Below are 25,568 nucleotides of genomic sequence, written 5' to 3'. Positions count from 1 at the left end.
TAAGAGTTGAGTCAACTTTTGCATTTTTGAGTTGGTGAAAGGTACTTTTTTAGTTTTCCTCTACTCAATAACCTGTTTCTTTGCTAAAACTCTAAAAAAATATTATGTGCCAAGCGATTCCAAGCACTTTTAGGAGTTGGGTAAACTCACCAATGTGATTTTGTCTGCATGTGAAAAGATGAGTTGAGCCTACAATTAAAAGCCCAGATAGTAAGTGTAACCAATGCAAATAACAATCTGCTAAGAACCACATAAGACAAGAATAAATAATGTCAATTATAAAACACAATTGAGTTGCCGGAACCTATAAACCACAAACACTTCCTGATTTCAATCCAACCCTTTAAATATTTGATAGCATTGAAACATTGCAGATTAAACAGATTTAAAAAAGGGAATGTTATGGACATGTTAATACATTTGATTAAGATTTGATTATTTCAAAACAGTTTTCATAATACAGTAAGCAGTTTGTTTAAAAGCACAACACATTCACATACATGGAGACACATGGTTATTACTTGATGGTTATAACTGCATCTGGCTCGTGGGCAACGTATAACTTCATGCTGTGCATCACGAGCCTGTTGCACTTCGACCTCTGCTGTTCCCTATACTAACGAAACACTAAATTGAGTACACATCAGGACACACCATGTGCTTTCCTCAACACAAAAATCAAATCCGTCTTGAAATCATAAGGATCCAGTTTACATTAGCTGTTAACAGACGGTAACAGAGGTGCTGCTCACATGCATTACAAGGCTTTAAGTCATCACAAAAGGCTGCTTCGCAAGAAAAGAACCACATGGTCATGGTATTGATATAGTTCATAAAATGTCCAACTACTTATGTTGAACCCCACCTCATACTCAGAGATGTTTATAAAGTGGCACATGGGTCCTAGAATAAAAAGAACATACGATTATTTAAACTTTTATCTTGATAAGAGAGAGCGCAGGCCAGTCTACATGAACGCAGGGCAAGGCACGTTTCTGTCCAAAGGTTCCATGACGGAGTCGATAATGTTTTAAAATATCCCTCTGAGTGGTGACACTAGTGCTGCATAGTTCACATCTCCATCCCATCTGTGATTCAAAAAATAGAAATGGGTACGTTTACCTGATGCTCATTACATCAGTATGTAAACATAACACGTCTTGAGTTAACCTCTGAAACAACAACTTTAGTCTGACACACTCAAGGGCTCCTGATGTGAACATGAAGTCCACAGCAGGAGGAAGTGTCTTCAAGAGGAGGTGTGACTGGCAAATAAAAGAACAAAATAGTTACATGATGAAAATGTAACAATCATGTTGGGAGCACACCACCCCTACCTGATCTAGTGTCTTTCCATTGAACCTCAGAAGCTTCCAGTGCAGCAGCTGCAGCCCCACTCCTGCAAACGTGTCACACTTTTTTGCATGTTCTAGTTTAAATCTTATATATTGCGTAAGTCTGAATGCAGTAAAGACATCAAAGGGTTAAAGGTCATCATCAGAACTTTACTTTTTGTTTGTTGTGTTTAATTGAGAAGATGATGTGTTTCAGCTTACCATCTCATTATGTTAAGAGTGTGTTTTGTTTTTCACTAGCTTTGATTATGTGTGGGCTTTGTTCTTGTTTCCTTTCCTTCTCTTTGATTGGTCATTAACCCTCATGCCAATCAGCAGAGAAAATGAAACCTTTTAAAATAACTATGTTTCTGTGCATATAAAGTATCCCACATCACTTACTGTTCTGCAGCAACCCAAACAAGACCGTCAAATATATGTGACTATCCCCTTCACATGTAGGCCTCAACATAGAGAAAGTATCAGTCCTTTGAAAAAAGATTATTACACTCGGTTTGATATTTATTTTCTCTTTTATGTATTTGCATTGCATTTGATATTGAAGTTACCCACAAGTAACATTGTGACGAAGGTAACTTCGCCACGGCTTCGGGCTGGGTAATCTTGCACATGGGGATTTGCACAGTACAGTCAAACATTGCCTATTTGCACATTTTATACTGTTTATTGATGTAGTGGGTATTAAATGATTCAACTGTATTAAATGGTGATGTCGTCTGGCAGACGCTGGTCGGGCTCTCGGCTCCACCTGGAAAGAAAGGGGAGTTATAGCAAGAGCGCCAAAAGTGTTGGTGTGTGTAGATTGACAGCGGTTGAGATTATGTGCAAGGGATATGTTTAGTGTGTAAAGGTCACGATATATAAGGTGCATTAATGGTACAGGTTACTCCTATAACAGTCAACATCATAACACTCACTCACCTGCTCTCCAGTCTCCGGTCGCAAGGTCCGTCATCGTAAAGGGTCCCCGGGGAAACAGCGGGTCCTTTTTATCGTTCCGGATGGGGTTAAAGGAGCAGGTTGGAGGCGGGGGTGATTTGTTATCAGGTACATTTGGCGTGTTAGTTTATAACGGGTTTTCTTTTCATACCGTAATTAAATATAATGTAAGTAAAGGATGTTTGTCATTCTCCACTAAAGGTGTTTTGTGAATAACTACGGTCCTTATCTGAGCTGACCATCTCTGCACATGCCACCCCTTTTGGATGGTACGGTCCGATGGGTGAGGCTATAAAGGGTGGCATGTTGGGCTCATTTAAAAAAGATAGTGTGGTAGACAGTCATTGGGGAATATTGATGTGGGCGACCAGGCACCAAATGATGAATAAATACCCACACCGGGTTGTATCAAGACGTTCTGCCTCTGTCTCCTTACTTGGTCGGGCCGCTCAAGTGATATCGTTCACAAGTGGTGTCAGAAGTGGGATTTGACAAGTAAGGAGGGGGAAATGCCGAGAGGAAAAAAAAACGACCAAATAGAGGTGCCCGATGACGGGGTGGCTACTAAGCATGGAGTTGACCAGGGAGCCACGGCTGGTGAACCAAGGGACAGGTTTGAGGAACTGTCTGAGATGATGAAAGCACTCATGCAGTCTCAGAAGCAGCTTCAAGACCAGGTATCTGAGATGAGAGCGGGGCAGTTCCTCACCACCTTCGAACGCATGGCCCAGGTCTGTCGTTGGGACCAAGAAGAGTGGGTTGTCCGATTGGTTCCCCTGCTGACTGGTAAAGCACGCAGTGCGTACATGCTAATGGACATTAGCGACTCTGAGGACTATGAGCAAGTCAAAGCAGCAATCCTGGCCAAGTACGAGATCACCGCTGACACCTATAGACCAGGGTTTCCGCTAGGATTTTTCCTCGCCGTTCAAATGTCCGGGCAAAATTTATTTTACCGGACTAATTTGAAACTTACCGGTCATATCTCAATAATAATAAGAGTTGTGTAGCAGAGTTTCCGTTAGCATGTAATTACCGGACTATGAGCAGATATGCTTCAGTTTAAAACTCAGTTCACGGGGCTCATTTTTATATTGCTTCAGTTTATAATTGTAACAGATTGAAAAATTCAGATTCATTTTTCAATAAATGATTCCACAAACAACAAACAACATAATTATTACATTCAAACAAACTACTTGCAGTAGATAACGTACATTATTCAAAAGTTTACATTTGAATAATAACACGGGAGAAACGGATCCTCTCTTTTCCTCTCTCTCCTGACAGCCCGTCAGTTTCTCATGCAGCTCCTGCAGCTCGTTAAACAGAGGGCGGGGCTTCAGGTGATTATGCAGAGCTGCGTGTCTCGGTCAGACTCAGCAGCTGATCTGATCTCTCTCGCGTCCGGTTACACTTCACTCGCGTTTATGTCCATATCGATCAGATCCAGCTCTCCTGATCGGCCTTTATAGAGAGCACCGATCAAACTATTAAGAGGGAATATCGGCCGATAATGACTGGCGGCCGATCAATCGGAGCCTCCCTAATTATCACCAGACATTTTGACCGGCAGGTTTTGAATTTACCGGTTTGTAATCAATTTTACCAGCTAAAAACCGGTAATTACCGGCTAACGGAAACCCTGCTATAGACGGAGGTTTCGGGCCCTCGACATCCAACAGGACGAGACCCCACGTGAGCTGTACGTCCGACTGAAGGACCTCTTCTGAAAGTGGGTTAGGTTTGAGACGTCCAGCATCAAAGACATTTGTGAGATACTCATCCTTGAACAGTTCCTCCGCATGGTGAACCCAGAGATGGAAGTTTGGATCCGGGAACATGATCCTAAGTCTGCGGAGGAAGCGTCCCGCCTCGCTGAAGTATTTCATTCAGCAAGGACAGAAAGCAAAAGCTTTGCGAACTGCCATAACCGATACCCGTCGGGCAAAAGTAATGCTTTTGAGGGTGAAAACGGTAGTGGTTACACCTATGGTAGCAAAAGCAGCGGCAAGCAAGCCACGCCAAGTCGAATGACCTATGCTAAGAGGCAAGTTCAGCCAGAAGTAAGGTACTACCATTGTAATGAGGTTGGCCACACACGACCCACATGCCCAGTGGCTAGGCAGAGTAAGCCCTCTCTTCTTTGCACTGTTCCCAGATCCACCAGGAAGCCAGTAGTTAGGCAGGAAAAAGCACGGATAGTTCCGGTACTCATCAATGGTCAGCGTGAGGAAGCACTGGTGGATAGTGGCAGTTTCCAGACAGTGGTGAGGTCAAGTCTTGTTGGCAAGGATCAGTGGGCCCCTGATAAAGCTACCATCAGTTGCATCCACGGAGATGAAAAGCCTTACCCCACCGCCGAGGTCTTTTTGACTGTCGGGGGGGAGACTTTCCTTCTTCCGGTGGCACTAGCACCCAAGCTGCCTTATGCAGTCATTTTAGGCCTGGATGTTCCAACGTTGCTAGATCTTGTGCAAGAACAGCCATCACCAAGTGCCCTATCAGTTCCTCCACCAGTCATTCCCTTGGATCCCCAGAGTGTAGAAGTGCCCGGGAAGCCCAATCCCTCCGATGGGCAGTTCAAGGTAAACTCGGACACCCAGATTAGGATGTGTAATGTCGCTACAAGGGCGCAGACGGCAAAGGCGACCCTTGGTGAGCTACCATTTTATAATTCTGAGCTCAAGGCAGGTACAAACAAGCAGCGCCTGTCCAAAGCACAGAAACGTAGGGACACATTTTTGGCTGCCCCTAAGGAAAGCATAGAGCACCCTGTACCTAGTTACCCGCTAGACATTCAGATTCCCCCTAATGTAGGTGAGCTGCAGAGGAAGGACCCTTCCCTTACACAGTGGTTTGAGAAAGTGTCAGAGGTTGATGGTGTAAAAACAGCAGATGCAGGATTTAAGGAGGATGCTATTTACCTCATTAAACAGGGTATTATGTACCGCCGTCAGGGTGAGATTGAAGCATTAGCTTTACCCGTTACTCAGAAACACGGTAATGGAACTCGGCCACTCAGTTCCTTGGGCAGGGCACATGACATTTAATAAAACACTGTGTAGAGTGGGTCGTCGGTTTGCCTGGCCAGGCCTGTAAACCCAGCTGTCCCAGTTTTGCCAGGCCTGTGAGACCTGCCAGATTACATCTAGGCAAAGGGTAGTTAAAGCCCCGTTACAGCCCTTGCCCCTCATTGAAACTCCGTTTGAAAGAATAGGTATGGATGTAGTTGGGCCTTTAGAGAGAAGTGCATCGGGTAACCGCTACATACTGGTAATTTGTGACTATGCTACCCGCTACCTCGAAGTGTTTCCCCTGAGATCTGTTAAAGCCAGGTATGTGGAGAATATACCTACAGTTATTCTCTAGGGTAGGCATAGCCAGAGAGATACTTATTGACTGCGGCACAAACTTCCTCTCCAAGTTACTGAAGCAGGTGTATCAGCTGCTAGGAGTAAAGGGCATTAAGACCACCCCTTATCATCCCCAAACGGACGGCCTTGTCGAGCGATACAACCAGACCTTGAAGAGCATGCTGCGCAAGTTTGTTTCAGAGACAGGTGCCGACTGGGACCAGTGGTTGCCATACCTCCTCTTCGCCCACCGGGAGGTGCCAAAATCCTCAACCGGGTTCTCACCTTTTGAACTGCTGTATGGACGTGAGGTGAGAGGTCCCCTGGATCTACTTAAAGACCACTGGGAGAATCCGAAGCCTGCCGGTGAAAACATTGTATCCTACGTGGTCAAGATGAGGGAGCGGTTGGAGAAAATGGCAGCCCTGGCCAAGGGGAACCTGATGAATGCCCAAAAGACTCAGAGAACCTGGTATGACCAGAAGGCCAGAGAAAGAGGGTTTCAACCTGGTCAGAAGGTGCTGTTGCTGTTACCTTCCAGTGAGAGCAAGCTGCTGGCTAGATGGCAGAGCCCATATGAGGTCACCAGACAGGTCGGAACAGTCAACTATGAAATCCATATGCCGGACAGAACCAAGAAGCACCAGACGTTTCATATCAACCTGCTAAAAGGATTCCAAGATCCACCAGACACCGTATTGCAACACTTTTTCATACAGCCAGTGGGGGAAGAGGAGGTGGAGGAGCAGTTTTTCCCCACGGACCTACCTGAACCAGGTCTATTGGATGTAACACATCTCCCATCGGTCCAGCAAGAAGAAATCAATGAGCTATTGGATCCAGAGCTTTTCACCGAGCAGCCTGGTTTCACCAATCTGGTCCAGCACAACATCTACCTCAGGGAGACTGCTCCCAGCCGAAAGAAAAGCTACCGTATCCCTGAACGGTTGGTGCTGGCCCTGAAGAAGGAGATAAAGCTGATGTTAGAGCTGGGGATCATCGAAGTGTCAACCAGTGAGTGGTGCAGTCCAGTGGTGCTTGTACCAAAGAAAGATGGCTCCTTACAATTTTGCATTGACTTCAGATATCTTAACAGCATCTCGAAGTTTGACCCATACCCCATGCCAATAATCGACGAGTTGTTAGAGAGGGTGGGACGAGCAAAGTTCATCACCACATTGGACCTCACCAAGGGGTACTGGCAGGTGGCATTGGCACCTGAGGCCAAGCTGCTGACGGCCTTTACTACCCCGTTTGGACTGTTCCAGTTCCGGGTAATGCCCTTTGGACTGCATGGTGCCCCTGCGACCTTCCAGAGGCTCATGGACCAAGTACTGCGGGAGTTTGCAACATTTTCCGCAGCTTACTTGGACGATGTTGTGATCTTCAGCCAAACATGGGAAGAACACAGGGATCACCTACAACAGGTCCTCCATGCGATCCAAGCTGCTGGACTGACCATCAACCCCCGTAAATGCGCCTTTGCCAAGGAAGAGGTGGAGTACCTGGGCTACGTCATTGGGGGAGGTGTCATCCGCCCACAACTGAGTAAGATCGAAGCGATTACCGCCTACCCCGTGCCAACCACAAAGAAGAAGGTAAAGTCCTTCTTGGGGTTAGTCAATTGGTACCGGAAGTTCATCCCTCAGCTGTCAGAAAGAGCAGTGGTGTTGACCAACCTCACCAAGGCCTCGGTGCCAGCCAAAGTCTGCTGGAACGAGGACTGTGACAGAGCTTTCAAGGATCTAAAGCAAGCCATTACCACTGAGTCAGTCCTTCACTCACCAGACTTTAATCAGCTATTCACCGTTCAGACAGATGCCTCAGGGGTAGGCCTTGGAGCGGTATTGCTGCAGGAAGTGGATGGGGAGCTGAAACCGGTGGTTTTCCTTAGTCGGAAGCTGTTGGACAGGGAGACAAGGTACTCAACCATTGAAAAGGAGTGCCTGGCGATGAAGTGGGCCATCGACTCCCTGAGGCACTACCTTCTCGGACAGTAGTTCATCCTGGAGACAGACCATCGTGCACTTCAATGGCTTCACAAGATGAAGGACGCAAACATGCGTATCGCGGGGTGGTACCTTGCCTTGCAGCTGTATAACTTTACGGTCAGGTACCGGCCGGGGAAGTCAAACCTGGTAGCTGACTGGTTGTCCCGAAGCCAAAACGGTTAGGACACTGTGCTTCCTGGGGAGAGGGGGAAGGAAATGTGACGAAGGTAACTTCGCCACGGCTTCGGGCTGGGTAATCTTGCACATGGGGATTTGCACAGTACAGTCAAACATTGCCTATTTGCACATTTTATACTGTTTATTGATGTAGTGGGTATTAAAGGAATGGTATGCTCATGACACTCATTTTTTAAAAATTATCATCCGATAAAACAGACCAGTCTCTGCCAGTCTCTCTCTTTTTTTTTTTAATCCGATGACATTATCAGTGATTTTAAACTGATTATATACCGAAATAACATCAACACTGTGGGCGCCGCCATTTTCCGGACGTGACGTAATCCATGCGTTTGGTTTTCGAAGACACGTTGATCTCCATGTTATTTACTGTAGTTTCTCTCTTCAAATATGCCTCACTGTATCGCGAAATATTGCCATAATTCGGATAGGAACAATCCACGGAATGCTCGGTTCCATCTGTTGCCAAAAGGTAAGCGTAAGAAGTACATTCGGAGGCAGTGGCTAGCGAAATGTGGCCGGCCCGAACCGAGAGATTTACAGGCTCATGTATGCAGCGAACATTTCACATTTCCGGACGACTACTCTGAGAGTATGATCAAACATAACATGGGATTTAAAGAACAACCATTACTCAATGGAGATGCAGTACCATCGGTCTTTCTGGTGTCATCACCGACCAGGACACCAGTTCGGCCAGTAGAGAAATCGCCCTCTGCAAGTGTGAAGCGACGGAGGAGCAGAAGTAGTGCTCGGAGTAAGAATAAGGTATGTTATAGCGCATTTCCATTGCAGCGGCTAGCCCCGTTTTAACGTCCAGGCCAGGACAGTTTTTGGTGGCCTTTCCATATAGCGTAGTACCGGCTAGTGTGTATTTCCCCCCAGTTTTTCCGGCCCCATAAAATCGTGATTCTATGGCCAGGGACAACGAAGCTGAGTATGCTAAACTAGAGAGGGAATCGCTAGCAAGGGTGGTACTACATGCATACATATAGTATCTTATATCATCTTCCCATTATACACACATGCATTTCCAAACATTTGGACTACCTATGTTGCAAATGTATTATCTTTTCAATTTATACACGGCATCTATTGCACGTCTGTCCGTCCTGGGAGAGGGATCCCTCCTCTGCTGCTCTCCCTGAGGTTTCTCCCATGTTCCCTTTAAACTGTGGGTTTTCCTCAGAAGTTTTTCCTTGTACGATGTGAGGGTCTAAGGACAGAGGGTGTCGTATTGTCATACTGATATGTATGGCTGAATTCCCCCATCCAATCTCTTCACATTGGTCAAAACTTCTTCCTCTGCTGACGAGTCCGAACTGAAATGCTCCACCATGTTTCCGTGTGTTGACAAAGTGAACACATGGATGACGTCACGACCATCACGTGACTACTGAAAATGGCAAACATGGCGGCGGCCAGACGGAATATACAGGTCTTGATAAAAAAGAGCTATAAAATCATTATTTACCGGGGAATATCGCTGATTTCTTCAGGGTATGGTTTAAACATAATGTTTCACTAAATACTGAAGTTTTGATTAATTATCTAATGAGTGGACCATTCCTTTAAATGATTCAACTGTATTAAATGGTGATGTCGTCTGGCAGACGCTGGTCGGGCTCTCGGCTCCACCTGGAAAGAAAGGGGAGTTATAGCAAGAGCGCCAAAAGTGTTGGTGTGTATAGATTGACAGCGGTTGAGATTATGTGCAAGGGATATGTTTAGTGTGTAAAGGTCACGATATATAAGGTGCATTAATGGTACAGGTTACTCCTATAACAGTCAACATCATAACACTCACTCACCTGCTCTCCCATCTCCGGTCCCAAGGTCCGTCATCGTAAAGGGTCCCCGGGGAAACAGCGGGTCCTTTTTATCGTTCCGGATGGGGTTAAAGGAGCAGGTTGGAGGCGGGGGTGATTTGTTATCAGGTACATTTGGCGTGTTAGTTTATAACGGGTTTTCTTTTCATACCGTAATTAAATATAATGTAAGTAAAGGATGTTTGTCATTCTCCACTAAAGGTGTTTTGTGAATAACTACGGTCCTTATCTGAGCTGACCATCTCTGCACATGCCACCCCTTTTGGATGGTACGGTCCGATGGGTGAGGCTATAAAGGGTGGCATGTTGGGCTCATTTAGAAAAGATAGTGTGGTAGACAGTCATTGGGGAATATTGATGTGGGCGACCAGGCACCAAATGATGAATAAATACCCACACCGGGTTGTATCAAGACGTTCTGCCTCTGTCTCCTTACTTGGTCGGGCCGCTCAAGTGATATCGTTCACAAACATAAACTAATATTATGTATATGTGGTACATTTATATAGACATAGATCACATCTCTCACTTACTTCTACCCCCCTCTCCCACACCCTTCATCTTCCTGCAGTTCTCGTAGTCTGGAGTTAACAAACATTCAGGATAAAGCTTCCTTCCGAGAAAGATGTTGCCATCATGGCTGAAAGCAACCAGCAGAAACCCTGGTGTTTCTGAAACAGTGACTATAGACAGAGAGAGACATATATTCATGTATATTATTGGCTTTGGAAAACAAATATATATATATTTTTCAGATAAATGTGATCATAAGGCTAAATGTGGAAGACAATAATCGTCCCCCTAACCATTTTTTAGAAGCTGTATTAGCACACCCCAACTCTACACTTAATGTTATGCCATATCCGTTTGTCTTTCTAGACGTGTAGACATATACTCTAGCTAAGCAAACTAAAAGCCTGCCCTGACTAACTTGTGCTTTTCATTTCTTTGGAAAGTATTGCCAAAAAGCCGAGTAACCTCAGCAGAAAATCATGGTGCTTATTTCATATGTTGAAAGAACGACCATTAGAGAAACGCTTGACTTAACTATGTCGTAATTGAACATCTCACTTTCGGACATACAGCTTTGCGTTTGGAGGGCTGGTACAGCTTTGCTTAAAAAGTGAACAAACCAATCATAAGAAACAGGCTCCTCTAAATGTCTCAGAAGTGATAACAGGAGCAGCAGCAGCCAGAAATAACGACAACATGATGCGAAGGAAAAACTTGAGCTCAGATTGTAGAAGATTAAAAGTGATCTGTCAGATTATGAAAGAAAGAGGTGGGAAGCTGTTGAGAACTGAAACAACTCACTGTCAGAAATGCGCTTTCAGCTCAGAGGAAATACCCACAGATCAGCAGGTACTATGGGAGGATGGACAGATGGATAGATAGATGGTTGGAAGATGAATAAGAAGACATCAAGTGGGAGGGGGTGTGGAAGCAATTCCTTGCACACCTCTCAGTCATAAATATGGAAAAGGAACAGCGCGGCTCAGCCAGCCCTCCTACGAGCAGAATGTTATCTGTGACTGAGAAAAAGCCTGGAGCTGAGAGAAACAGAACACACACCGATGAATGGAGCGACAGACAGTATAGGATGCATGTATACATGAAATGTGATATTTCAAGATTCATGGGCTTCTTAGTCATGTGCACAGTAGGTACAGGGTAGTTATGGCAATGAAACACGTAAGTCCCAGGCTCGTCCAACAGTGCAACATAGATATATAAGACATCAAACAGTAAAACATAACTAAAGAAACAAAAATAGTGCACGAAGAAACAGAGTAGAAATAAAACAAGTTGTGTTTCTAAAGTTGAAGTTGAATAACATATGTAAACATGTGTGGAATGAGGTTATTCACGATACTCACAACATGTTCTGTGCTGGTTGGATACCACACATCATTAGATTGTGTTGGTATTATGTCGAGTCAAACAAGTTGTCAGTGTGTATCTTCCATCTTTAAACATGTGGATATGGCTCCATGTGTGTGTTGGCATTCCACAGTCCTGAGCGTCAACCAGCAGCTCCAGCAGCCTCTGCTGCGTTCAGGCTCTCCACCAGATGTTGGAACCTGGCTGCAGGGATTCCATCCGTTTCAGTCACATGGTCATTAGTGAGGTCAGCCGCTGACCATCCACTTCTGCTGCACCGGCTCCTGCCACTCTTTATGATCCAGGCTCTCCAGGTCCATGGTATCTATTTGTTGGTAGATTCCATTCGCAGATAATGAGACGCATTGTAATAACGAGCAATCCAGATAGTTAATCAATAAATAAATAGGCATTGCTACCATAGCATCTGTGTGACACTGGTACAACTAGTTAATTTGTGTGATGGCTGCTGTCAAACTGATTTTTAAAACGCTTAGTTCTTCACTTTGGGACAGGCTCTGCGTCGTGTAGGAACAAACAGAAAGAAACTGTATTCACTTATTTTACCAAGCCCTGGCAGCACATCACCCCCACCCTGATCCACCTCCACTGGCTCCCAGTCAAGCACCGTATCACCTATAAACTCCTTCTTCTGACTTACAAATCCCTCCATGCCCTCGCCCCCCAATACCTGTCTGATCTTCATCTGGACCGGATCTCCTCTCCACCCCCCGCACCAGGTTGCGGACTTTTGGTGACAGAGCCTTCAGTGTGGCATCTCCCACCCTCTGGAACTCTCTCCCCCCCGAAATCCGCAGCGCCTCAACCCTGGACATTTTCAAAAAAGCCCTCAAAACGCACCTTTTTACCGAGGCTCTCCCCACTGTATAGTTAGTTTAATAGGTTTCTTTTTCCGCTACTTCCCCCCCCCCTACCCGACTTGTAAAGTGACCTTGGGTTTCCTGAAAGGCGCTATACAAATATTATATATTATTATTATTAATATTGGGAAACACATTTGTATCCAACAAATGTCACTGTGCATGCATTAATATTTCCCTTAATTGGAATTGACTATAATATTTGTTAACTACTTAAACTTGTCTGATATGGAGCACTGAAAGTCGTTAGATAGTGGAGTAATGAAATGTGCCAACTTGTTAGCCAGATGGACTTGTATGTTGGCGTGTGTGTGGGCGAGCTGTAAGGTGCAGCAGGTGTCACGTGGTGGAGAGGTGGAGAGGTGACAGGGTGACATGTGTCTCATTATCGCTGCCACACGGCGAACCAAGCGCTCGTTGGACCTCATCTCCTCTGTCAGTTCCATCGGCAATGAGTCTCTTCTTTCTGATGATGAATCTGTGGCTGAAGAACTATTTCAATAGTGAAAGGGTCGAAGTCGTAACTAGCAGTTTGAAATACTCATGAAAAGAAAAACAGCAAATTATTACAATATATGTATATATATATATATATATATGTGTTGTTTAATTCTAACATAATGGGACTACAGCTGATTTCTGGTGCTGTCCAATTACAACACCGTTTGAACCTTGAACAGTTATACAACTATTTTCTGTGAATGCACTTAACAAGTCCAACTACATTTCCTTCATATACAAGTACATTTTAATCCTCACCTTGATTGAAGAATGATAATACACTTTATTTGGTTATTCTAGTTTGAAGTGCTGTGATAATATTTAGCATAAGATGTAAAACAGATCACGACCTGGTGAACTGCAAACACTGTAGATGTTACATTGTGGTTGTGTGTGTGTGTGTGTGTGTGCGTGCGTGCGTGCGTGCGTGCGTGTGTGTGTGTGTGTGTGTGTGTGTGTGTGTGTCTGTGTCTGTGTCTGTGCGTGTGTGTGTGCGTGTGCGTGTGTTTGTGTGTGTGTGCGTGCGTGTGTGTGTGTATGTGTGTAATAAATAAAAGCTATGTAAGAGCAGCTACATTTCAACACATATATCCACTAAGATTAATACATGAAGACTTGTGACTCGGACTTGGACTGTTCTTGGGTGACTCGGACTCGAACACAGGTAATGATGACTCGGACTCAACTCGGACACTTCTTGGGTGACTCGGACTCAGACTTGGACTCGGACTCGACTCCGACTCTCCCTAGGTGACTTGGACTCAGACTTGGACTCAGACTTGGACTCAGACTTGGACTCGGACTCGACTCCGACTCTCCCTAGGTGACTTGGACTCAGACTTGGACTCAGACTCGGACTCGACTCCGACTCTCCCTAGGTGACTCGGACTTGGACTCGGACTCGAAAAGTGGGGACTCGAGAGTGACTTGGGCTCGTGAATTGGCTACAACACTGTAGTACATCATATGCATGATATAACTACAGTAGTATATTAGGTATATATGCATGATATAACTACAGTAGTATATTAGGTATATATGCATGATATAACTACAGTAGTATATTAGGTATATATGCATGATATAACTACAGTAGTATATTAGGTATATATGCATGATATAACTACAGTACACTGTTGGAGAGCACAAGTCATTTGCAAAATCATTTCCCCAAAAAGTATTATTCGTGTCCTCTAAGATCGACTGAAATGCAGATGAATGATGTTTACCCTGTATCAACGTGTTCGCCGGGTGTTCCTCTTGTAAGCAGTTGCATGAATCAAAGTTGATCGCGCTGGTGATGAATGTGTTTTTTCTCAAGTACTTCCTGTTTTTTATGTCACGCAGTTAATACACTGTTTAGAACTAGGCCTAACTGAGGATCTCCACCTTTCAGAGTTAACATGCTTTAGTTTACTAATATGACAGCATTCATCACACTGATCGTATCCTTTTATGGAATTATATTTGTCACAGATAGGGCTCATTTCTTCCCTCAACTTTAATACAGAAATAGTCATTTTACTCATTTTAAGGAAGACCTGAGCCCTACCCCACGCATGCACCCTGATAATATTCAGAATGTGTTTCATAAGTCCCTCCATGTGGGGGTCGTACCCTGCTGCTAATACGCTTTGTGGCTGTGGTGAAAAAGTTGGATTTCCCATGTGAAGAGTGGTTATGGGTAAATAGTTGTTTCTTCATCGCCATGGAGTAGATGTGGCTGTTGACATGCATTAGTGAGTAAACACGCACCCCTCTCTGCTCTCTAAAAGCTCTTCTCCTGATTAATGAGAGGGTGGGGGAGAGGGGGCCGCACTGTAGAGGAGCCATTTGTTTATCCAACACTGTTCTCCCTCCAATCTGATTTGCTCAATGTCACATTGAAGACTTGGACGTCCCTGGTCTCTGGTGTGTGTGTCTGTGTGTGTGTCTGTACAACATGTGTGTGTTCTCCTCAACCTCTATGGGTTTCTATTGAAAGGCTTTAAACATGTTGCTGATGTCTGTGACTCAGGTGGTCTGTGCGGTCGCACCCTGCTCCTCCTGAACAGCGCTACACTAATCCTTGTGTTAGAGCAGCTGCTTCGTCAACGCTTAGAGGTGGACACTGCCAGTGGTGGATCAAGTATTTATTTGTTAAAAATAGCAAAGCGGTTTAATAAATTGTTATCAACTAAGTGTTGTCGTTGAGTAAAATAACATTATTTCCCTACTAAATGTAGTAGAGTAGAAGTTTAAAGTACTACGAAATGGAAATACTCAAGTGAAGTACAGTACTTGATTAAATATACTTAGTTACTTCCCACCTCTTGACCCTGCTCATGTGTGCTTAACCTTGCATAGAAAACAGCTATCAGACTCAGACACCATATAAATTCATGAAATAATGAAATATTCATGCTCAGTTATGAGTCACCCTACAAAGGGGACACTGGACACCTCTGAGTGCAGGAATATATTGTTTTACCAGCACACGTTCAGCCTCGTTCCCTAATGTATCCTCACTTCCTCATCCGGCACCATTTCTCTTCAGAAGTGATTGTTTAAGTGTTGGAACAAACAAGTATAACTTAGTGCTTTGATCTCTTCATCACAGGAAATGGGACCGAGACATTTGGTTCAAAGATGTGTTTAAACACCCAGGCTATGTTTTATTGAGTATGCCTTGAACAACGCATTTCTCAACAACTCCAGGAGGGGCATCTGTTCTCTTAAGTATTTATTTATGTTTCTTGTCAACTAAATCATTGTTCCAATTGTGTCAATGCTACAATACTGCACCTGCAGTCTGCACAGCTTCCACTGAGCACTGCCTCCGGTGTGCATCACCGCCGTAACACTGCACACACTATTCATAAAGCCCCTACGCCCCAACCTGATCCTGTTTGTATGCCGTACTGTAATTGTCAGCGGTGAGGATCAAGAAATACTTGTGTGAATTCAATTAGATTTGTTTCCCCCCCGTTAATTATAGGCTTAATCCTGCTCCACTTATTGTGTCTGTTGGTGACAGTGACATGTCATCCTCCATTCCAATTACAAAATGTTGTTCCTGTAATTCCTCTTTCAATCAAAAGGCCAGACATATCGCGTGATACAAGATGCAGGTCAGCTTGGATCAGTTGGCGTGGAAACCATGATTCCATCAGCTCCCGATCACGTGTCAGGATGCCTTACTGTAATAGTCGAACAGAGGGGACATGTACAGTTTTACAGCAAGAGTAAAGGGGCAAACATGAATTAAGAGGCATTCATACAATATTAGAGATAGAAATGACACAAATCATAATTTATAAAAAATACCCATCTAGGTGGACAACAATAGAGTATTTAAAGAAATACGCCTGTGTAGCACACTGACTGGGCCATAGACATGTGGTCTGTTCTCATATGACACATTGCTGCTCTGCTTTTGAAAGCACACAGCACTGCATACAGGAAGGTGGTTAACAGCGTGAATGACTGTTTCTCATTTCATTTCCTTGTCTTTCTGTCCTTAGCTTTGGAAGCACAGAAGGGAAGGACACCACTTGGCAGCAGAACAGTGCCATTCAACTGCTAGACCGCTCAACAAGTTGGTAGGTGGCCCTCCAACCCTCTGCCTGTCTCCATCTGTGGCTCTTGTCTTTCTCGCTGGATCACTGCTTGGCATTGTCTGCCTGCCTCTCAGTTATTGCCTCTTCAATATTTCTCGCTGCATATCCTGTTCATTCTATGTTGAAAATGTTCTTTCTTTTTCTCTCTCTAAATCTCCCGCTAAAGAGTGAGAGGATTAGCAGCAATTAGCCTTGATTAGGCTATTCTTCTCGCAGTAGGAGGGAAGAAAAGACAAAAACCCGCTCTGCAATTTGAACATGTGCAGAGAACAAGTGATTGCGATCAATAAAAAACGAGCAGGGAAAAAATGAACTAGTAAAGGAATGAATTGCCAATTTCTGTTTTTGTCAAGTGTTTTTGGAAGGCAGCTCTTGAGGAAAAGCTGTTTCCGCTGAAGGACTCTGACGGCAGTGTATGTGTGTCAGCCTGATTATCACACATTTTTCCCATTACTTCCACAATGGAGAGTGTGAAACGGTGTTCTTTCATGATTTATAATACTGTGTGTGAGAATGCAGAGAAAAGCACATTGCAAGGGGACCACAGATCTAGTTCTCATGGCTGGATGCCAAATGCTCTACCTGCTACTGCTTTGTTTAGGCAGTGCTAATAACGTGACATGATTTGTATACATGTTGACAGATTAACATTGTGAGCATCAAGACTCCTTACTCTGCTTTGTTTGAATTGAAGATACTGCTGTCATACTTTAGGTAAAGTGACTAATGTCCCCAGGACATTGTGTCGTTGCTTTGAGGCCGCAGGAACACTAATTAGTATCCAAAGTATTCTGAACATGAGACTGTGTCATGGTGTTCACATTGCACTCTGAGCCAGACCGTGCTTTAACAAGGATCAGCTCTCCATACGGACAACTACTGACTGCTATCACAGCTATGAAATTATAAGAAGTAAGAATTCAAATTTAAAAATGAATGTAGAAAAATCCACATTCATGTTATCTCCAACGCCTGGATTCCACCGGGTGCGTCTGCCCCGCTTTCCGGCTGCGCCGCGGTTTTGTTCCGACCTCCAACAGCGTCAAACCCCACCGGGCGCCTTTCAGAAGCGGAGTGTCTAGCGTGCCGGCTCGCAGTTTTTGTTGATTTGGGCATATTTCCTCGACATTTACTACTACAAGAAAGTAACTAGGCTACTTTGTACAGACAAAGTTAATAATAATGGTAATAGTGCAGTTACAAACAACATGAATCAAAGATGTGTTGCTGTATTTTAGTGGTAATGCATTCATCATCATTGTTATTCTATATATATAATGTACACAGTGCCTGTAAACTGGAGGAGCACGCTGGCATTTCTCCTCCTACTTGAAAGACTACGGAGGGATAGGGTCTGCAAAATGAGTTTATCTTGGGGATTGACTGGATGCTCTGACCGTTCCACTTCCTGCCTGCCCAACGCTATGCAACGCCTCGCGTCCCCCTAAAAAATAGACCAGCCGCGTATTTTTAGCGGAGCCCAGCGCCGAGATGCTTCTGAGCCGCGAAGCGGCGCGTCTGGCTAGAGTGGCGCAAATGGACGTGGTGGATCCAGGCGTAACACTTACTTTCCATTTTAAAAACAAAGGTTTTATTTTGGGGGGGAAAAAACAACAATAACAAAAAAGAGGACATTGTTGTGGAAAATGCATGAAAATATTAAACTGACAACTCCTGCAAAAATCAATAGAGTGTGGGTCCATTTATTTTTTAATTGAAACGCTAACTCCATGTCAAAAGAAAGGGCTTAGCAGCAGCTCATCACTTTAGCTTGTAGCTACAACATCCTGCTCACACTGTCTCTGTCCACTGTCCTCTGCACACCTGGGATGGTATAGTATACCATTTTTGAAGGAATATTCCAGCACTGCTCAGGAGCTGAAACCAGATAAAAGTGTCAGGAACTTTCACCGTGACTGTTTAAGCAGAAAATAATGCAAGAAAGGCAAAAAAAGGAAACCTTATTACAGGATTGCAATGGAGCAACCTGAAAGCTGTCATGTGGAAGTCTGTTTACCACTTCAGCTGTTTCTCGACTGAAATTCACCTGAACCTAGCCCCCACCCAGCCACTCATCTTAACCTCCACCCAGCCTAAGGACCAGTATATTACAACAGAAATGCATCATGGGTTGCCAGATATCTTGGAAGGCCCCTCTCCTTACACCTTTCATGGAGAACTGTAAGCTGCCATTGGCCAGCTGCGCAGAGGAGAGACAGTCAGCTGAGTTCTCTCTGTCTTTTGAAATGTCCGATAACAACTTTATCCTTGTTTTTTTTAAACGTTTTAATATTAGAAACGTAAATATTACCCTTAAGCTACTTTAATCCTAAATATTAACTTGACTGTTCAACAAATGATGTCAAGTTGACATTCAAAGTCAGGTATCTAAAACCTAGATGTGTTTCTGCAAATGAAGAGAATGGTTCGGAATAGCCAGTACGTCCATGTGGTTATTCACAGTAAATATATTAGACAAGTAAGTAATAGGACCTCCATCACATCTGCAGAGATATAATCTAAGGGCAACTTAAAAAACCATTTACCAAATATCTTATGTTTAGTTCATTGACCATCCTGTCAGATGTGTTGTCTTGTACAGTGCATAATGTGGTTTGGCCTGACACGCTTCCTCTACATGTGAACATGTGTCACACTGCCGGTTCCAGTTGCACCAACTACATTGGACTGAAGTTGGCAATGGCTGAAATTCCCAGCCCCAAGAGCTTCAAATGACTTTGAGTCTCCAGCGGGTAAACGGATGAGGGTCAGCTTCTATTCTGGCCCCTCATCATTCCAGACCATCATAACTAGTGCTGCGTACCGGTACGCCGAACCGGTACTGGACTTGTAAAAAGTTTCGGTTCAAGTCCGGTTAAAACCGGAACGTCAGGAACCGGTACTTGGACTCGCAAAAAAACTAGCACTTACGTATATTCTGGTGTCTGTGGTTATTTAAACATTCCCTGATAAACGTTATTCAGCGTCAATAAATGAGTGCTAATCCCAGTGTGCTCAGTGTACAACATCACATGTCATTTCACCTTCGATTTACGGTTTGAAAACGTAGAATTTCGCCACATGCTAATGCTAACCGGAAGTGAAGAATTTTCAGAATAAAAGTTTTAAGTTAATAGTGTGAACTTTCGGTTTTTTCAGAATAAAAGTGATTTAAATTAGTGTTTTTAATTCAAAATTACGCCATATCAACATTGATTTTAATTTCTAACAGTATGTATTGTAGAGTTGTAGAAAATACATGGTGCACAGACAGTACAGTACACTCTGACTGTACAGTCACTAGAGTGTAGCCTATACTGTATATTAGGTGTGTAACAGTGTGATGCGTATAGTCTACTCTACACTCTACCTTTCAGCAACGTTTTAGGGATTTAGGCTCAGTCAGCTCAGGGACTGTTTGGTTACTTTAGTTTGGTAAATGAAATAAATGTTTGAACTTTGTAGTAGTTCACTGTAGTTGCTGTCATAAGTCATTTGTAGACTAAGTGGCACATTTGTACTTTGTAGAGAAATGTAGACACAAGTTGCAAGGGAGCACAATAAACCTGATGAGTTTGAATTTGAGTTGATTATGAGTTAATTTTCAATTGATAATTAGCTCACAATAAGTTCACTTTAGTTACTCACACAACTTGACACAAGCCATGGGTTCAGGTCCGGACTTATAAGTCCGGACCTGAACCTGAACCTCTGGACTTGAGTCCGGACCTGAACCTGAATGTGAGTCCAGGTACGCAGCACTAATCATAACACAACGTGTCATGTGTTTCAGTCTTGGCTCTTCCACCGATCACTCTTACTGTGAGCTCATTCAACATGTACCTTGTTAAGTGGACTGAAACAGTACATTGCCATGTGACAAAACCCAACATTTATTTTTGACATGTTTGCATTGTCTTATAGAGAAAATAGGAGATTCCCCACACGTCTGTCTTCAGAGTGATGCTTTGTCTTCCTTTCTTTTCCCTGGTCTTTGCAGCTTAACCTGTTACTTACAGTTGCTGCCTCTCTCCATCTCACTCCTATTAGTCACATTTATGTTTCTCTCTGAGGCTCCACAGAGCAGGAAAGAAACTGTGTCCCCCACTGCCATGCTGCTGCTGCTGAAATCTGCATTTAGAATAACAGGGGTACTAACAGATAGATAGACAGACAGACAGACAGACAGACAGACAGACAGATAGATGGACGGATGGATGGATGGATGGATGGATGGATGGATAGATAGAAAGACCAAAATACTGCAGCAGAAAGATATACTTATGGTAGCAGAAACATATATTCATAGGATAGTATATACGTTACAGATGTGCAAGGTAGCTGTTGTGCAAAGTATTCATTATTATAGAGAGGCAGAAAATACAACTACGGAGCAGTGAGACTCTGCACGCCAGAGGTGATAATGATATAGAAGTATACTAAGTATAAGTATGATACTAATTATACAATCCCTTTGAGGGTTAGTGTTAATACAAACATGTTATGTCATGCTGTGGGGAAATGTCAGAGTGATAAAGCAGGTGCTCCAGGCCTTGCTCATGGACCGCTGGGCAGTGGTCATGAGGTGAACTGGCATCTCTCCAGCTACCCTTCCCAGGCTAGGTCCCTGCAGACTGAGTATCATATTTTAAAAGAATTCTGCATTGTCTTGCTTCAATAAAGTTGATTCTCTGGCATTCTATGGTAATGTTGTAATCCTCTCTATCCCCCTTGGCTTTTTAGTCTTTGAAGCTTCAGAGCATTACAGCAGGGGTCACGAAGGGGGGGCAGCAAGCAGGCATGAGTGCTTTTGCAACTCATGCCTGCCTTCCCAGAACCAGTGTGCCTATCCTCAGTCAGATCCACTCTCCCCACTCCACAGATACTATCTGCATCCCTCTACCAACACACACCTATAAGAAACTCTCATGTGTCTCTCATAGTGATGAAAGCCAGTGAAAACGGATGTACACATGTATGTATTTAGAAGACTGTAACAACAAACCAGTTACAGCACCAACAGATAAACACAACCAGAAGTGGAGGAAGTACTCAGATTATTTACTTAGGATCACTTAAGTAAAAGTAACAATACTACAGTAAAATATTCAGTTACAAGTTTAAAGTACTGCATTAAAAATGTTGGAAAGTAAAACTAATATTTTAATGAAAATATGCTTTTAGTACCAAAATAAAAAATACTTATTATTATTAAACTTATTGGGTTCATAATAAGTTCATTTCAATTACTTTATAGAACACAGGGTAGCTTAGCCTATAAGTATGTATTTTAATGTATGTGTCAATTAAGATGTTGTATTAACCTTAATCTGCAAAGTAACTAGTTACTCAATATGTAAAATAAATGTTGTGGAGTAAAAAGTATAAAGTAGTATAATTAAAAAAAACTAAGTAAAGTACAAGTACTTACATGTTTTACTTAAGTACAGTACTTGAGTACATTGACTTTGTTACATCACACCACTGGACACAACACATGAGCAGAGAACAGCTCTTATGTGAAACGTATGGCAGTCATTTGCTGTATTTCTTATCTGTCGATCCAAATACTGCCTTATTGTTCCAGATGTGAGTGAGGCCATTGTCATATTGTATTGCACGTTTCTGTCATCACCCTGTAATGTAGCCAGTCCTCTCCGACAGTGGGCCGCTTCAGAACAAAGTGTTGAAAGGCCAGAGGTGCAGGAGAGGGGTGTATTACAGCGTGAGATTAGTGGCTTACAGAGGAATGTGGAGTTTTCTCTGCCAAAAAGGTGTCTCTATTTCAACTTCTCTAGATCACCATGGCAACTTCTGCTTCACATGTGTTACAGGAATGTCATCATAATCTTTAGTAGTGGAATAATATGATACTCAGAATGTATCCCACTAACATATCCAGACATTTCCTTGAACACATGAGCGCCACCTTGTTTCAGGAAACGTAGCAACACAGCACGATGAGCAGGCTGTCAGGGCGGAACATGACGAGCTGCAAGATAAACATGCCTTCACTTTGATTCATGCCATCACAGGGAGATGAAGAAGAATCAACACACAGTACAGAGATGGTAGCTTCACATTAGTATGTAAATACATCTCAGTCTATGTGTATCAAACCATTAAGATTAAGATGAACCTTCATTGATTAACAAGACAATCACCACACTTTAATTTCTTTAACAAATAAGAGTGTAGTGTATATGAAAACGTCCTCCTATGATAAATATGTCATGTATTTTGTGCTGCATCAAGCTCTCATAATCATCATCTGCAGTGGATGAGTGGTTTCATAAATGCCTGTGTTCAACATTTGACCTGGGTTAGGATACTGTAAATTCAGGATTTAGCAAATGTTGGGATGTACGTAAACTACCTAAATGCATTTGGCCAAAGCATTGTGATCAGTGAACAATACATGTGGTCTCATAAAGTGTGTAGGACAGAGAAAGAGATGGAGTACCATCGAGGCTCTGCATCAGTGACTTTCTTCTTTGATCATGTATGGTTTACAGATTGCACATGTGCCTGCTGCAGTTACATTCACTAAACATCAATGGATAGGGAAACCTCGTTACAACCGGGGTCGGGACAAGACAGTTAGTTTTTGGAACCAGAGATCACAGCACCTCTTAAAGCAATAGACAGGGTTGGGAGGGTTACTTTGTAAATGTAATCAGTTACGGATTACATGGCTCTGAAAGTAATCTGAATACAGTTACAGTTACGTGTCTTAAAAAAAGTAACGTAATCAGATCACTTTTGGATCACAGATGGGTATGTTTTGGTGAACAGGAGACACAAAAAGCAAAAGGAAACTGAACATGTTTTTACTGTTTTAATGGCTTATCAAGAGCACAACTGAAACATCACATCTGAAACGATGTAACAACATAATACACTTTTTGGGGATGCAGCTTGGGATGTGAGGAGTGAGGGACACGGCTTAGAACGGGCGTGTCGCCTTCTGTCCTGCCAGTGTTGGCAGGACATGGATTAAAATGTCGAACTCGGACTTCATTTTAAGGACATTTCGGCCAGGGGTGTAGAGCTATATTTGTTTAAGCACCGGATTGGCAACACAGGAGAGGAGAGTGTGTGCACCAGTCTGCCTTGATCTATGAATTCATGTCCGTGACTCTCACAGTATCTGCTGCCCGCAGCTGCTTTATAGAAGGAACACCTCCTTCACTTCATGACATCTCTGCAGCGCCAGGAGGCAGCGGGAGGGTTAACTCAGCCTCTGAGAAGACGAGCATGCAGTGCCTTTCACGCACCGCCTTCACTGTGTGTACCTTCAGAATCATTAGAAAGGCTAAAGAGCGACCGCAGGTTGATGTGTTTTAACAACACACACGATTTAAACGCAGACTTTTGTTCCTCCATGTTTCGTTGTTATCGTTTCACTGAGCGAGCGGACCCGCACATTTTTTTCAAAAGCTCCCCTTTTTGGTCCATCTGCGGCGGTAATAGGTTTTGTGCGCTGTGATGATTCGGCTGTACCTTTAGTAATGCATATTACATGTTGAGAGGAAATCTTTCCACCAATAATTCCAATAAGTAATCCAAAATGTATTCACTTCAGGTTTACGAAAGTAACTGTAATCAGATTACTCGTTTTTTAAATGTAACGCGAGCTGAATACAGTTACTTGATTTTTGTATTCTGATTACGTAACGCCGTTACATGTATTCCGTTACAACCCAACCCTGGCAATATATTAGTCATCAGTTTCAGGCTGTGGAACTACCACGCAGCAAGTTACATCCTTGTGTGACAGCTGTCATGAATTAGAAAGACTACCAGTTTCAGGGAGGTGATCACATTTCAGTTCCACAAACAGCAGCTCAACACTTGTTGGTTGATCTTGGAATGCGCTCTGCTTGGTCTGTTTTCATGGTGTTGTGATTTGCCACATGAACAGCAGAGGCTGTAGAGGGAACTAAATGGCTTGATGTTACAAAGAGCCCCACTGGTTACAAGTAGTGCATTAATGTGCTCTGTTATGGGAAGAAAACACAATCCAATGTATTCAAAGTCAGTGTTGTTTCTCTAAAGGTACTCTGGGAAAGCTAGGTAGGCCTTCATCACGTGGGTCTCTGTGGATTCTGCCATACAGTATATGCACATTTTCCATTTTAGCTTGCAAGGGATATGCTTTATAGAAATGATATGATATGCACAAACTCAGTGATCTGCTTTACAGAACAATTATGGGGATTTCAAACGTTGAGTAGATGAAAACATTTAAGTTTATTTTTGGCCTGAAACGCACAAAAATATAGAACAGCTCTGAAGTTTCCTTTTTTCACTCTTTATATGTATTCACTGTTACTTTTTAATAACTGACTTTCTCTCACTCTCAATAAGTCATTCTGAATTCATCAGTCAGGCTTGTGATAATAAATGTGTCTTTGTAACAATGAACAGCTCAAGCTCACCCATGTCAGACAAACACAAAGCAAAGCAACACTTTTTATTAAATACACTTTGGAATGACACCCATATTGGACAAGTTCATACTGGCAAAGGAAACATCAATACGTACATCCATGTGTCTGCTTAATGTGTTACACATCAGAAGGTTACAGTAGAGTAGCAGCGTTCCCCAGATTGTTAGGAACTCTCTACCACTCAGCACGGCAGCAACAATCACTGCGATGGCAAGAAACAAAATGAGACGGGTCAAGTCATCTCAAAGTATTTTGTGTTTCCTTTAATGTGTTTCCTACGGAGCGCCCTAGGGCACATGGAGAAGAAAATAAAATGTTTTGCGAGATAACCCTAAACCTTCGCGAGATCTCGCAACACTTTTCATTTAGCTCAATGTACTTCAGTCAGTTCGGCAACACAGACACCACAACAATGGAGCGGTTCATCGATTTCACTTTGAGCTTGGCCTTAAATATAAAGATATAGCATCAGTGCTTGGCAAGAGGCACGGGTTTCACATAAGTGAAGACACCTCAAGAGAACACTCAGAGCGAGGGGACATGCACGTCCCTCTGAGCCGAGTTATTGACAGATTTGAATTTCGC

The 25,568-nt window shown here is 43.3% G+C and overlaps 1 protein-coding gene across 1 annotated transcript in view; it reads left to right on the top strand.

Moving 5' to 3' along the window:
- The window catches only part of tenm3 (teneurin transmembrane protein 3), a 235,705-nt gene that overhangs the window by 59,036 nt on the left and 151,101 nt on the right, over positions 1 to 25,568 (top strand). The window contains exon 4 of the mRNA XM_071202940.1: positions 16,435 to 16,512. The gene's annotated coding sequence lies outside the window, so the exon portion shown is untranslated. The remainder of the gene's footprint in view (positions 1 to 16,434; positions 16,513 to 25,568) is intronic.

The sequence above is a fragment of the Pseudochaenichthys georgianus genome, chromosome 1, assembly GCF_902827115.2.
Source record: "Pseudochaenichthys georgianus chromosome 1, fPseGeo1.2, whole genome shotgun sequence".
Taxonomy (NCBI): Eukaryota; Metazoa; Chordata; class Actinopteri; order Perciformes; family Channichthyidae; genus Pseudochaenichthys; species Pseudochaenichthys georgianus.
The sequence above is the reverse complement of the archived record's forward strand: the minus strand, read 5'-3'. Positions and strand labels throughout refer to the sequence as shown.